The 14,495-nt window shown below is 41.9% G+C and overlaps 1 protein-coding gene across 1 annotated transcript in view; it reads right to left on the bottom strand.

The window, feature by feature from the left end:
* Positions 1–14,495, bottom strand: part of SRBD1 (S1 RNA binding domain 1) — a 2,028,107-nt gene that overhangs the window by 987,642 nt on the left and 1,025,970 nt on the right. The gene's annotated exons all lie outside the window — the stretch shown is intronic.

Raw genomic sequence — 14,495 nt, 5'->3', positions numbered from 1 at the left:
TTTGAAAGATATGCACATCAAAGCCTGTTTTCTTAACTTCTGATATGAAGTCCTACATAATTTCACGAGACATCAGGCCCTTGTAGCTAAAATGATTAAGAATGTGGGAAAGAGGAGAGGAGTGAGAAAACATGCGAGTCTGGGTGGGGTGCATGTTGATGTCAGAGTGGATGGTGTTGTGAAGTTGGCTAGTTGAGGATCAAGTCAATGAATCAGTCAACAAACTAGTACTATATCTGCCCAAGAATGATCATGAACTTGGGGGATAGTCAGAGGAACACACAACACAGTTTAAGCATCTGAAATATGACCGCCTGAAACTGGTGAGTCAGGAGGAAGAATAGGAATCTATTTTATTAAGTCAGTGATGAATTACAAAGGGTGGCCACGGTGGTGCAGCGGTTAGCGTTGCCGCCTCACAGAAAGAGGTTCTCCAGTTCGATCCTCGTCTGGGGTGTTTTCTGTGCGGAGTCTGCATGTCTTCCCTGCGGTTGCGTGGGTTTCCTCCGGGTGTTCTGGTTTCCTCCCACATCCCAAAGACATGCTGTAGGTGGACTGGACACATTAAATTGGCCCTAGGCGTGAGTGCGTGCATGTGTGTGCCTTCCGTGGAAGGCTGGGCACCGGGCTGGCAACTCAACACTGTAAAACTCCACTGCCAATCATGAGTGGATGGTGATCCGCTGTGGCGACCCTTAACCGGGAAAAGCCGAAAGAAGAAGAAAAAGTGATGAATTACAAAACCGAAGAAGCATGATTTTCCATGGGAAGTAAAAAAGGCAAGAAAGTAAGGAATCTCAGAACTTATGACTGAAGGACTTTACAGCACATACCCAAATTGCACAATGTTACATACTCTCACCAGATACACTTTTCCTAGAATGGACAGAGCTATGCCCTTCTTCTAGAGATGACATGCAATCTCCCAGAAAGAAAACTTCACCTCTGAGGGGAACATCCAGGACAGCAAGCTGCAGCTCCTAGTTAATTGAAGGCAACATGAGACATGATGCTGGGCAAAGAAAACTGCTTGTGTCTTGCATGCTGGCCAGTGTAGCTGCTGCATAAAAAACTGGCCAAGTGGAACTCCACTAAAATCAACAGACTCCTCCTCTTCAGCACTATGAATCACAGGCATTTTTTCCACAGCTTGCCAGAAAAGAATTCTAGAAAGGTGCTATATAATGCATGTACTTAAGGAACCCAGAATCAAAAGAATTGTATTTATTTTATTATTTATTTTACGTTTGTTTACCAGGAAGTATCCAACTGGGTAAAGCTGCCTGTCTTCAGCAGAGCCCTGGGGAGAAAAGCTCCATACAGTAATAGAATAGAGAATATGTAAAATAGTAACATTTGCAATACCACACAATAACAATGTACAGAGCAGTTACAGGCAATTATAACACTTCACAACAATGGCAGCATTTGTAGCACACATTAGTAGCTGCACAAATTTATACATATAGTAGAAATAGAGTCAATACTCACCATACAGTAGTGAATATATATTGTAGATACATCAGTAATTACATACAGTAAATTCTAAGAGTATGCAGAATAAAATTAAGCTAATATGCATTCTGTCCTTTTTTTCGGACTAGTAGTTCTAAGGGGACAGCTTTGAGATAGGAATACTGGTAGGATTTACTCAGGTGTAGAGCAGGAGCATATCCATGAGTTGGATAAGTAGGACTTAAGGTTCTTAAAGTTAAGTACACTAACTAGTGATCGCATAACTAGACTAAAAGAAGCAAATATGTAAATGCTTTTACTGAACATGTCCGCAAACTCTGACTCCTAATACGGAAAGAATGGTTAATAGCTGCTGTGTTTCACAGATGTGGTCTGACCAGATGTAAAACCATATGGCTTTACTTTGCAAGTCAGGTAAGAAAAGAGGTCTATTTAGAGGAGGGCAGGCATATATACAAGCACAGTCTTGTTAAGTGATACATAACCTGAACGTGTGGATGTTTCCATGAAACAAACAATTCTCCAGCTATAGGCTTGAATAATGGGAAAGCCAGGGCTGCTGCTCCTCCTTCACAAGATCAGCACTTTTGCAAACAAGAAAAATGTACCAAAAGTCACTATAATTTTACAAAGCAGGAGTCTTCTCCAAAAAGAACTTACAAAAGAGGAAGATCTACTGTTCAAATTGATTTATAGCGCAATACCTCTACCACCTAAACTCAGCAACAGCTGGGGATTAAGAAACAGAAGTCAGTCTTCCCATGCTAGCAGCTGTGGCTAAAACGCAGGAGCCTCCTACACTGCATACCATGTAGAGGGATAAAATAGGCATCTAGACTGGCTGATATGCAAACTAATGTTAGGATACAAGACAGGGAGGTATACCAGGGGTATTTCAGACAGCTGTAGTGCCTGGCATCTAAAAAGGGCATGGGAGGACCCAACTTTGGTGAGTGAATGGTTAAACACACAAGATAAGAATAATGTAATTAATTGACCAGATTGAAATTCAGACCCAGATAAGTACCCTGAGGATATCAAGCACCCCCCCCACACACACAATTTTCCACTAATCTTATGCCTATATAGGATGACAACTCAAAGGTAAATAAACAGAGAAAAAAACTGTGAGTCACTGAACCTTGAAATAAAAACAAGCTTGACTTCCACTTGGGTTGTGCATGAGTCAATTTCTTCTTTACAAGTTCCTTCATGAGATCTCAGGATGAGTTCTCAGAAGGTCCCTTAACTGGTGTGCTTCCACTGCTGCCAAGTGCTCAGAACTAATGAAAGCCTTAAATGTCTCTCATCGGTAACTACTGGCACTTGAGAAAGCTATGTCATATGTTTGTCTCAGACAAAAAAAAAACAGCTGCGGTGGTGGTTCTAACTCATTATTTGTTGCCAGCAAGTCTGCCTGGAAGTTTTCTGCTTCACAGGAACCGAAGATAAAAATTTTCCTGCAATGCTTGCCAATAAGAGATCCAAACTGTGTCAGCACCCATAGGGAATAACTGCCTGCAACTTTTAACCTCGACACAAGGACAACATCCATGAGCCAAACGGTAAAGCATGTGCACATGTGGCATGTCTCAGGAGTTTAAGAAAAGCCAATGACATAGTGGAAAAAGAATAATGAACTGAAAGATTTCACCTACTGCAGGAGTCCTCAATCCAAGAATTAGTTTATGGTTCATAGATTATATACAAGGCTAATGAACACCAGGGGCTTTACAAACCTAGCCATGCAAACCAACCCAACCGTCTCCCTATGTATCATGGGCGCTTATTAGGAGCAGGTATATTAGTTAGGACATTTCTAGAGATTATGGGGGGGGGGTATATCAGCTTGAGCATTATTGTCTGCCTCTGTCTATCACAGCATCAGACCCGGGGTGAATTTCCTATTTCTCATTCATTGGCGAAGGTTACACTTAAATAGGGTTATGGATGGACTTTGGTTCACATGGATTGGGAGCCTGTTCCAAAGAAGAGGGATCTTCCAAGTCACATATCTGTCTTGCCAACATGTCTTATTTATGTCACTAGCAAAATTTAAATCCTTGGATCTAGTGGTTTTGACACTCATTTTGTGGATGAGCAAAAGGCCCATCAGAGCTGGATCTGAGGGTGCCTTGTATACCAGGCATAGATTACTTCTTAGTAACCTGTAGGAGATGGAGTATAGAGAGAGGGTTTTAAGATGATCAATATAGGATAATGTGTTTATACCTGGATTCCCCTGGTAAGGAACCTTTGGGGCACTCCCAACTGTTGCATATATCTGGTCAGGTATGTGCCAAAGGGGTCATTGTACTCAATGATGCATCTGCTAAAGGCCAAATAAAGTGGCACTATGACTTCCTTGGATTTGGATGGCATGCTCTTACTTAAGCTGGGTGACGCAGAACGATTTTCTTACTACCTTGGCCATGTGTTGGTCAAAGGCCAGATTACTGTCTAAATATGTTCCCAGATCCCTGACTACTGAATCAACTCTTAGGGGTTTCTTATCAATGGAGTAATTAGCCTGGGTGGCAGTTTTCTCCAAAAGGCGTTACAATGCATTTCTTGGCATTGTGTTTTAGTCTGTGACTTTGACATCAGTCATTTGTCTGTGTTAGACCCTCTTGTAAAATGTCTGTGCCATTGAGGGGAATCTATGACAGTCGCCATACTAACAATTGTGAATCGAGAGATAAGTGTACTCTTTCAAGGAAGGACCCTCACAACAGTATTAGAACAGCTGGACAGAATGCCTAGCAGTTCTGTAACTTCAAGGTGATGAACAAAAAAGATAAGATGCCCTGTAATACCACCCAAGCAAAGCCTGTTATACTGTCAGACACTATCAGGCCTCTAGTCTGTTGTAATGTATAGGTGGATGACTGTGTTTCAGCTTCACGAGTGTCCTTGATTCAGGTATTCTTAAATAAGCAAAAGCACCCACACGTGATTACACAACTTTGTTGCTTGGCTCAAATGCTAGTAGAATTCTTGATATGACAAGTACAAGCATGCAGCACTAAATGAACTAATAACAGCAAAGCAAGAAAGGAAAGGCCAGATTTCAGCAAGATCAGTCTTGGGGCTAAGACTCTAAGATATGTAAGGAGGTGACCAAGGTGATCACAAAAGGGGAGGGGTGGACATGTGGTGGAAAGAGGAATCAATGACCTGTCTGAGGAGACAGGTGATGAGGCAGCAAGTAGTGATGGAATGATGGCAGAGAAGTGTCAGTAGTGAGGATTGGAGGCAGCCTTAGAAGTGTTGTCTATACAGGCAGCCAGACAGCTAAGGAAAAAAAAGATTATGAAACACTTGGCAAGACACTGAGGAAAAACTTGTCAGAGAACTTGTCGTGAGATCATCCAAAGCAAACTTTGAGTCCAAACTGGTCTCCTCATCAAAAGACAAGCATAAGGCTTTCTTTAGCTATGTGCGTAACCTAAAGGACAAGCAAAAGCCCTGTACTGAACTTGTGGTCAATAGCATTACGCACACTAATACCGATGACATAGCTAACCTGCTTGCCGACAGGTTCAGCAAAAACTTTACCCCCCTGTCCCCCCCAAAGTAAATCAAGATCTCGCCAACACCTGGTCCCCACCTTTTATCTCCAACGAACAGGTCTTGAATGCCCTCTCAAAGGCAAAAAATACAGCCTCCATGGGACTGGACAGCATCCCAGGCTGCATCTTACATTGCCTCAAGCAGGAACTGGCAACACCTTTAGGCACCCTTTTCAACCACACCTTAAGCACTGGATACGTACCTGCCGAGTGGAGGATGGCTACTGTCATTCCATTGCACAAAGGGGGTGATACCACTGACACAAGTAACTACCGGCCCATTAGCCTTATGAGCCTGACATGCAAGGCCATGGAACGCATAATCATGGATCTCAAACCAGGACATCGGTAGCCTTCAAGCACTTGATCCCACTCAGTATGGGTTTGTCAAACGGAGATCATGTCTGTTGAACCTGGTGGATTTTTTTGAAACAGTCATCAAAGCCCTGGATGAGGGCAAAGGCTTCTGACACCATACCTCACTCAGGTATAGTAGATAAGCTCAGTAAGCTGGGCATCAATCCTTGCGTCACTAGGTGGATTGCCAGTTAACTCACTGACAGAACCCATACAGTCAAAATGGGAGACTCCACCTCAAATAGTAAACCTGTAACTAGTGGGATCCCTCAGGGTTCAGTCTTAGGACCCCTACTCTTTGGAATATATTTTTCCGATGTGCAGGCAAAGACAAAAGGTCTATGGCTGACCAAGTCTGCGGATGACTGCAAACTGGGGGCGGTCATCGACTCCCCAAATAATGTTAACATTCTCCAGGAGGAACTTACCCAGACAAACGACTGGTGCATAAGACACAGCCTCAAACTCAATGCCAAAAGTGTATAATTATCCCCTTTGGTGAAAATTATATACCCACAAAGTACCGTATCAACAACGCCCTTAGCACACAATCAGTAGTAAAGGATATGGGCACCTTGGTAGACAGCAATCTAGCATTTGATCAACGCATTGCCTCAGTAGTGTGTAAGGCATACTACTTGGCTCATCTCATAAACAAGGGCATAGCATTCAGGAAAAAAGAAGTTATAACCTCTCTGTACTCTTCCTTAATCAGGCCTATAATCAGGTACAATGCCCCCTTTGGTATGTACCTTGCTAGGCATATGCAGCAGTTGGAGGGACCGCAGAGGTTCCTGATTAGAACAATTCAGGGTCTCAATCACCTATCCTACAAGGATAGGCTTAAGTCCCTCTCACTTTACTCGGCCTCATATAGATTGTTCAGAGGGGACCTCTATCTGGCATTTAAAGCCATCTCAAACCCTACCCTACTGGAAATGCTGCATATCCACAAATCAAACACCACACGTGTCACGCCCATTCGGGACCTAAACCTAGCCTGCCACATTAATAGGACCTGCTGGCAGGACAGATGTGTGTCCCAGAGAATCCCCCATTTGTGGAACAGACTCCCTCTCCATGTTAAGCAGAGTACTTCGCTGAACCTATTCAAACGTAACCTGGATGACTGGAAGGGTAATAGAAAATATACTCCTGGGATACCACCTATGTCCCTGCTTGACAAGGAGGATAGGTGCTGACCTTGGAAACATGGGCCCAAAACTATGGCTAGGCTTGGATAGGCCTCATGGCCAGTAGCCAAGTATCTTTCTATGATCATGTGAGAAACCAGCTGCGTACCAGAGGCGGGCTCCATCTTAACCCAAAAGTAACAGATGTATTTGCTGCTAAATTAAGAAATATACCTCAAAGAACATACCTTTAAACTATGTTAGAAAGGCGGAGGGAATGTCTTTGAAGGAAAAAAAATTAGTTGATAGGCAGTACAGAAGGCAAAAGCAAACTCGTGACACATCACAGGATTAAAAAAAGGCTTACTCTCAGCATACTTAAGTAGCATTAATTTGCAATGCAAACAGTCAGAACAAAAATTCCAGAGAACTACAGTGAAACAGGAAGGTGGACATTACTGGATCACAGAGACCAGTGAGAACAAGGAGTGGGATATGAAGATGCCTGGGTAAAGGCTCTTCAGGAATGAAAAAGAAATGATAAATTGGGGAGGGGAGCTTTGCAATTTACAAAAGGAGGCCATAATGTATGAGGTTAAAAAGGAGGAAGAACAGCAAATTAGTAGTGGGATAAAGTAGCAGTCAAAGGTAACAACCCAGGTTAAGTGGTGTGCTTACTGAAATTTTACAGATTGTAACTGCAAACTTTGGAAGAGCAGAACTAAAAGTGAGAATGTTGGGAAATCCATGCTATGTTCAAGGATGCAGTAACTTGAAATATTCCACCTCCTCTAAGACATAGTTGTTTCACAGTGAGTATATATAAAGTAAACAGAAGTACCGAGTGTGTAGTGGTGCAGGACAGCTGAAGCCTCCAGCAGAAATGATTTACAGGTGTAGAAGAAAGTTTCAGAATCTGCAATATTTTGATTGAACTGGAGTTTAATTTCTAAATTGTCAGGATTTGCAGGATCGGGTCTTACACTTCTGATAGTGCCACAGTGCCACAGCAGTTAAAGAAGAGATGAAGGTGAGGGAGTCAGTAGACTCTAAGACATCAGCACATGAAGAGGAGGAAGTGAGAGTAAAGGAGTGACGTAGGAGGGAAAGAGTAACAGTCACAGGGATCTGAATCTTGTAAGCAGTAGTCTAGGGAGGGAGCGGGAACTGACTACAGTCTTGGTTCATAACGGATTCAGCCAATTAGAAAAGGACTGTACAACAAAAGATAAAATGTTAGGATGAAGTCCTAACCAAAGCAAAGGGTGGTTAATGATGTCAAGATGAAGGCATCATTATCCAAGACCGATCATGTCACTGCATGGTTCACACAGTCTGTGTGTGTGTGTGTGTGTGTGTGTGTGTGTGTGTGTGTGTGGGCTAAGAATAACAACAAAGATGGTGGGAATTCAGGAGAGTACATTATGTCATGCTTAAGTAGAGGATCATGGATGAGTTAACTGACTAGAGGTAAACTCACAGTAAACAAGCTGCAGGAATGGGTCAGAGACGGGATACTCAGGGCTAAAGCCAATGGTGTGAAGAATAAGCAAAATGAGGATACGACAAATGTAGTTCTAAAGAAAGGTGTGGTCAGCAATTAGGGTTATTGATAAGGTCTATTACAAATGGAAAGAAGCTGATGGGGAGGGGAAGGAAGCATGGTATAAGGAGGGTAGTAGAAGAGCAACAAAGACACAAGTTGAAAGGCAGCTGGCAAAAGGGAATGGAAGACAAAATAACAGCCTTCCTAGGTATACAGCACAAAGGGAGGAGAAACTTGTTCTGCTTGAGAAAGTTGAGATGGAGATCACAGAAGATGGGAAAAAAAGGCAAAGGTACCAAGTGAATACTCTGCTTCAGTCTTCACTCAGAAAAGCAAGAAAGCAAAGGGAGTGTTATGCTAAAAGAGAGGCAAAGCAGATTAGGGACAGCAGCTGACAAACAACAGGACAGAGAAGCTTGATGTCGAGAAGAAGTGATGGTCTTTACAGAAGATCAAGCACAAGGATTAGATGGGCTACATCCTAGAATCCTCAGAATTCACACCACTGTGTTGGCAAACTGAGAAAGATTTTCAGCATCTAAATGGCGAGTACAGACCTGCCAGACACTGGAGGAGAGCATGTGTACCCTTACACCAAAGGGAAAGCAAGAAAAATAATGGGAACTACAATTCTGTTAGTTTTACAGCAACAGCACAAGAGCCTTCTTTAGACTCCTACATGGTACACAGGCAGACAGGACACTTGGTAACAATATTCCACACTTATTGTTACAAGTAAGCAGAATTATAAAAACTAACAAGCAATGTTTTTTCAGAAGTCTAGTACTGGAAGAAGTTTTAACTGTTCAGACTGCAGAATTAATACGGCATTATTTAAAATATGTGCCATTCCTTTGAGTTGTATGAAGACATGGTAGACAAAAAACAAAAGCCAGCAATTGTGAGCTGTGTAACTAATTTTAATTAGTTAATAAAAATAAAAAAACACAAGAATGAACAGACCGGTTTTGGCTATGGTAATAACCTAGCCTTCATCAGTGTAAGTTTGCAGAAACATCTTGAAGTTCATATATACGTTTGAAAATAATTAATCACAGCATTTCATTGGTGAGCTTATGAATATGCATGAATATACCAAATCATAAATATTCATGAAGACCAGGCTGGAATTGTCCCCCTAATTTCACAATCCATTTTTTTTTCTCTTTTGCATTTAATTTGCTGTGCCATCCAGATTTATTGGATCTGTCACCTACTATTTTATCAATGATGGTGAAATGAAACTTTGCTGTGGTATGTCTGAAATTATGTTTATAAAGGGCATTGCTCATTCTCTTGCATTTGGCATCACTAAGGTGTTCAGAAATATGTAATTTGAGGGGTCTGGATGTTTGTCCTATGTAAAATGCATGACAACTGCAGGAAGCCATGTAAATAATCCAATCTGTGCTGCAATTTGCAAAAAACTTAATGTCAAATATAATACTGCAATTGCTGCTCGAAAATTGCTTGGTTTTCAACACGTTTGCAATGGCTGCAATGTCCATATGGCATGCAGCCCACTAATTTGTCTCCAGAGATTAAAGTTTGGGTCATGTTATGATTAATGGCATCATAGTGGTGTTTGTAGTGGTTGAAATGAGATCCAAGATTTTTCCCTTTTCTGAATGAGAACTTACAGGTGTCAGATAAATGTTGTGACAAAAAGTTGTCAGCTAAGAGGATGTTCCAATGTAGTCTGATGGCATCTATGACTCTATTGGTATTCCTACCATATGTGGTAATGAACAGTAAAGTATTGTTTGTGTTTTGTGACTTTTGTTTGTATTTAAGAAGGTCCTCTCTGTCTAAACATGTAGCAAAATTGCTTGCTGTGTGTATGAAGACAGCAACAGAGAAAGATAATGACGCAGAGCTGCTAAGTTGACCGATTACAGCAAGAACTACAAAAAAGCAGAAACGTTTTGAGAACTAGGTTTTTAAGTTACATTAAACTAGTAGCATCTCTGCCATCCACCTTTAAGTCATTTCCATGCTTGCAGTACCAAGCTTGAACTTCCTGTTTAGCAGCAAGAAAAGTATTTTTCCCCAAACGAGAAACCCAAGGAACTTCAACATCCCACTATTAATCTTTTGGGGGAATACTGAATTGTTAAAAGAACTCAACATTTGTAGTGGAACTTGACTACTAATCAAGGAACTCAGAGAGGTCAGCAAGGAAGAAAAATGGGGATTCGTATTCAGTGACTAGGAATCACTGTTCTGTTGGAAGATATTGTAGAGCATGTATTGTTACTCTGGAAGTAGCATCTTTCTGAGGCAGAAACTATCACTTCCTGGCAAATATGACCAGGATTCGCTGTGCCAACCATCTCACCCATAGACTACAAAAGTAATCAACCACTGCCCCATAGTGTGCTAAGAATAAGAAATAAAAGGACTACAGTGCATGCACTCTGGTAGGAACACAACTGGACCACAATGCACTTTGGGGGGGGGGGGTTGTACAGATTTGCAATCGTCCAATTATACATGTCCACAACACTTACTGTCTTGGTGCAGGCTGTTCCTTTAAGAAGTCAGCAAAACAACTGGAGTACAGTGTTATGTGTATGTACAATATACTGTAGATGCAAATAGCATACTTTCATCTTACAGGACTGGTGGAGAGGCCTCATCTTAAATACTATGTCAGTTATAAAGGCCATAACGGAAGCAGGGCAAAAGACTGGTTCAGTGTGTTCAATGGACTATTAACAAAATATTAATTATAATGTGATGAAAGAAAAGATTTTAAGCACTAGGAATGCACAGTCTTAAGGAAAGTGAATAAACAGGAAACATTGCATATGTGTGTGTGTGTGTGTGTGTGTGTGTGTGTGTGTGTGTGTGTGTGTGTGTGTGTCTGTGTGTTTGGGTGTGTGTATATGGGCAAAAAAACTAAGAACTAACACAGCCACACACACCACACCCACCAATTGCCACACAAGGTCAGGTAATGAGAAAAAAAAACTTTTTAAGACTAAAAACACCAAAACCAAAGGGATCAGGATGAGAAGAAACTCAGGAATTACCTTTCTCTTATAACAACCTACTCCAAAAGAGATGTGATCTCCCAAAGGACAGAGAGAGTGGTTTTGCCCCCTTCCCCAACAACGAGAAGGAGTACATGACAGTAGTATTACCTCTCTCTGAATCTGAACTACTTTAGACAGCTGTGGGTGAATAACCTGAAATAGGTTCTTAAGTGTACACCAGGCAAATGACCATAAGAGCCTTTTTAAGCCTAGCCATGCATCCCAAATCTCTTGACAAGTTCTGGTATCCATGATAAATGTAAGCAGGGGCTTGGGAAATGAACCATTTACAGGCTGCAGGTGTCCATTAGTGACATAGGTGCCAAACCAGGGATGTATTTCATGTTTCCCATCCAACTGTCCAAGTTACACTTGAACTGGGTTAAGGAGGAACTCTGTTTCCCATGAATGGGAAGCCTGTTCAAGAGAACGGGTAGTGACTAGGATACATACAGGTTTCTCCAGCAAGTTCTATTTATATCAGAGTCAGGGTTTAGGTCTTTATAATTGGTAATTAGGTTGCTGTTTGTTTTGCAGACATATAAGAGATCCATTAGGGTGGGGTTTGCCAGTGCCATGTATGCTTGGCATAGATCTCACCTCAACAGCCTACAGGAGACAGAATACAAGGGTACAGCTTTGAGGCAGTCTGCATAGGAAATGCTACTTATGCCTTGTATTCTTTCAGTGAGGAACCTCTGTGGACATTTTAATTGCTGAATGTGCCTAATTAGATATATACAAAGGGGGCGATGACCTCCTTGCACCTAGATGTCATACCTTTGTTTGTAAGTTGCACAACTTAGAATGATTTCCTCACTACTACAGACACGTGATGGTCAAATTATTAAATGGTTACTGTCTATGTGTACCTCCACGACCTTGCCTACTGGTTCAACTCTCAGGGGTGTGGTGTAAATATAACAGTTACCAGGGGTGGATTACTTCCCAAAGGATACTATTACGCATTTCTTGGCATTTAGTTTTAGTCTATGGCAATGACACAAGTTATTTGTCTGCGTCAGTCCTTCCTGGAGAACATTTGTGTCACAGGCCATTCTACGAGTGTTCCTAATTTGCAATCATCTATAAATTTAGTCAGCCAGTGGCCCTTGACATTGGCCTTGGCTTCACAGAAGTAAATACCAAAAAGGAGAAGTCCCAGGACTGATCCCTGAGGGACTGTGCTTGTGAGTGGCCTTTTGTACAGGATAACTCCCCACATATAACTTCCTGAGTCATGTCTACGAGCCAAGCTGGCTATCTACTGCTGACATAAGGGTTTAATACCAAACCTCTTGAGTTTATCAACAACACCAGAGTGAGGTACTATGCCAAATGCCTTGGCCAAGCCAAAGTATGGAGTGTGAACCATTCTGCCCTTATCCATTGCTTTGGTGACCTTCTCAAAGAAGTCCACCAGGTTGAGTAGGCATGACCTGCCCTTGATGAATCCAAAATGGGTTGATTCCATTGTTTAGAGGTTTCCTATGTCACTAATGATAATTTCCATGATAATTATTTCCATGGCTTTTCAATATGAGACTAGTAAAACATAGAGGTCTGTAGTTTCATAGATGGCCCACCTTTGTGCAGTGATAACTGCTGCTGTTCTTCATTTGTGAGGCACAAAGTCTGTTTGGAAGCAACAGTTAAAGAGCCTGATAAGTCAAGTTTCATGCTATTTAGAGGGCCATATTAGGATATTGTCTGCCCCCACTGATGTGGTGTTCTTGGTCTTGGAGACAGCACTGAGGACCTGTTCCCTAGTGATAACAGGGAAGAGTTATGTTTGACAGTACTTTCTAAGTGGATGTTGATGGAGAGAGAGGGGTAAAATTAGAGCTGAGTTCGTTTCCCAGTACATTTGCTGTATGTTCTGGCTCAGTGCAGGTGGCTTCATTAACAATGAGCTCCACACACAACTGTGTATTGCCTTTGAGGTTGCGTACATAACTAAAGAATGCCTAGTGTTTGTCCTTGGCCTGGGATGCCAAATTTACCTCATATTTGGTGTTGGTAGACTTTAATTTGTCCTCTGAGTTTTGTTTAGTTTGATTACAGTGCTTTTATTCTGCTGGGTGCTACAACTTCTTTCATTCTGTTATAGAGCCTATTGATGTTGTGATTCCAACAGGGTGGCTTGTTTTTCGAGTTAGTTCTGTACTTCATGGTGGGTACAGCTGCCTTATACAGCTATTAACATGCTTGTATAGGGCTTCTGTGAACAGTTTCGTACAGGAGGCGGTGTTCTCAGGGTTTATGGGGGCTTGAGAATTTGCCAGTTTGTCACTTAATAATAAGAAGTTAGCCTTAGAGTAGCTCCTGAACATTCCGTGGTTAGGTTCCGAGTATTATTTTTACATTAAAACAGAAACGTTTTATGGTCTGACCTTCCCAGAAAAGACATTACACTAGGGGATGTGTCGAACTCTTCTATATTAGTGAGGACTAGATTCAGTATGTGTGCGCCCCTGGTCGGCGTACTGACATCTGGTCCAGGAAGTCTGTGGTTACAAAATCCAAGAATCTCTGTGCCTGCATGTTTGGTGTCATATATGATTCCCAGTTAATGGGGTAATTAAAGTTACCTATGACTATGGCCTTGGATTGGATGGTGAATGCTTCCAATAAGCTTAAATACATGTTATAGACTTCCTAGGTCATAAATGGGGACCTACAATTTGCAAGGAAGTGGTATGGGATTTTGCCTTTGGTGATTTGAACATGGAGAAGCTCCAGTGCATTGTCCTGTCTGACCAACTGTGAGGTATACTTATTTTTGATGTAATTTGAGACACCTCCATCTTTAGTCCCTGTTGTGCATTAGCGAATTTGAATGTGTAGAAGGCACATGTGTGGAAGGCACTGTAGCCTTGAAAGTACAGTTTTGTACCTACCATAAATGTAGATGTTCGAGTGCTAATACAGCTGCAGTCATAACAGATGGGTTTTCCTGCTGTCAGGAGGGTCCTCGGTCGGCCGAATTCCAAAGTCTAGGTCCGGCGTCGGATGTCGTCGCTTCTTCCCTGACTTCAGTGCGACAGGGGTATAAAAGAACCAGCCGAAGCCATTTTCTTCAGTTTTTCTTGCCCCAGATGTCAGGTGCCCCCAGAAGGAAGGCAAAACATAAATTTATGTAATAATGCAATGCAATAAAATCAAAAAACAGTAGTTGCAAGCAAATACACCATAAAAGAATACCCCAATCATGTTGTATGAGGAGGTGTTAGCCATTAGGCCTGTCCCAAGAGGGGAAGGAGGGAGGGAAACCTGGACTGCAGCTGTATTAGCACTCGAAGATCTACATTTATGGTATGTACAAAACTGTACTATGTTCATCGTGCATACAGCTGCAGTCATAACAGATGGG

Source organism: Protopterus annectens, chromosome 1.part0 (assembly GCF_019279795.1).
Source record: "Protopterus annectens isolate FY-2018-M chromosome 1.part0, PAN1.0, whole genome shotgun sequence".
Taxonomy (NCBI): Eukaryota; Metazoa; Chordata; order Ceratodontiformes; family Protopteridae; genus Protopterus; species Protopterus annectens.
Note: the sequence above shows the minus strand (reverse complement) of the source record. Positions and strands in the feature narration are given on the sequence as shown.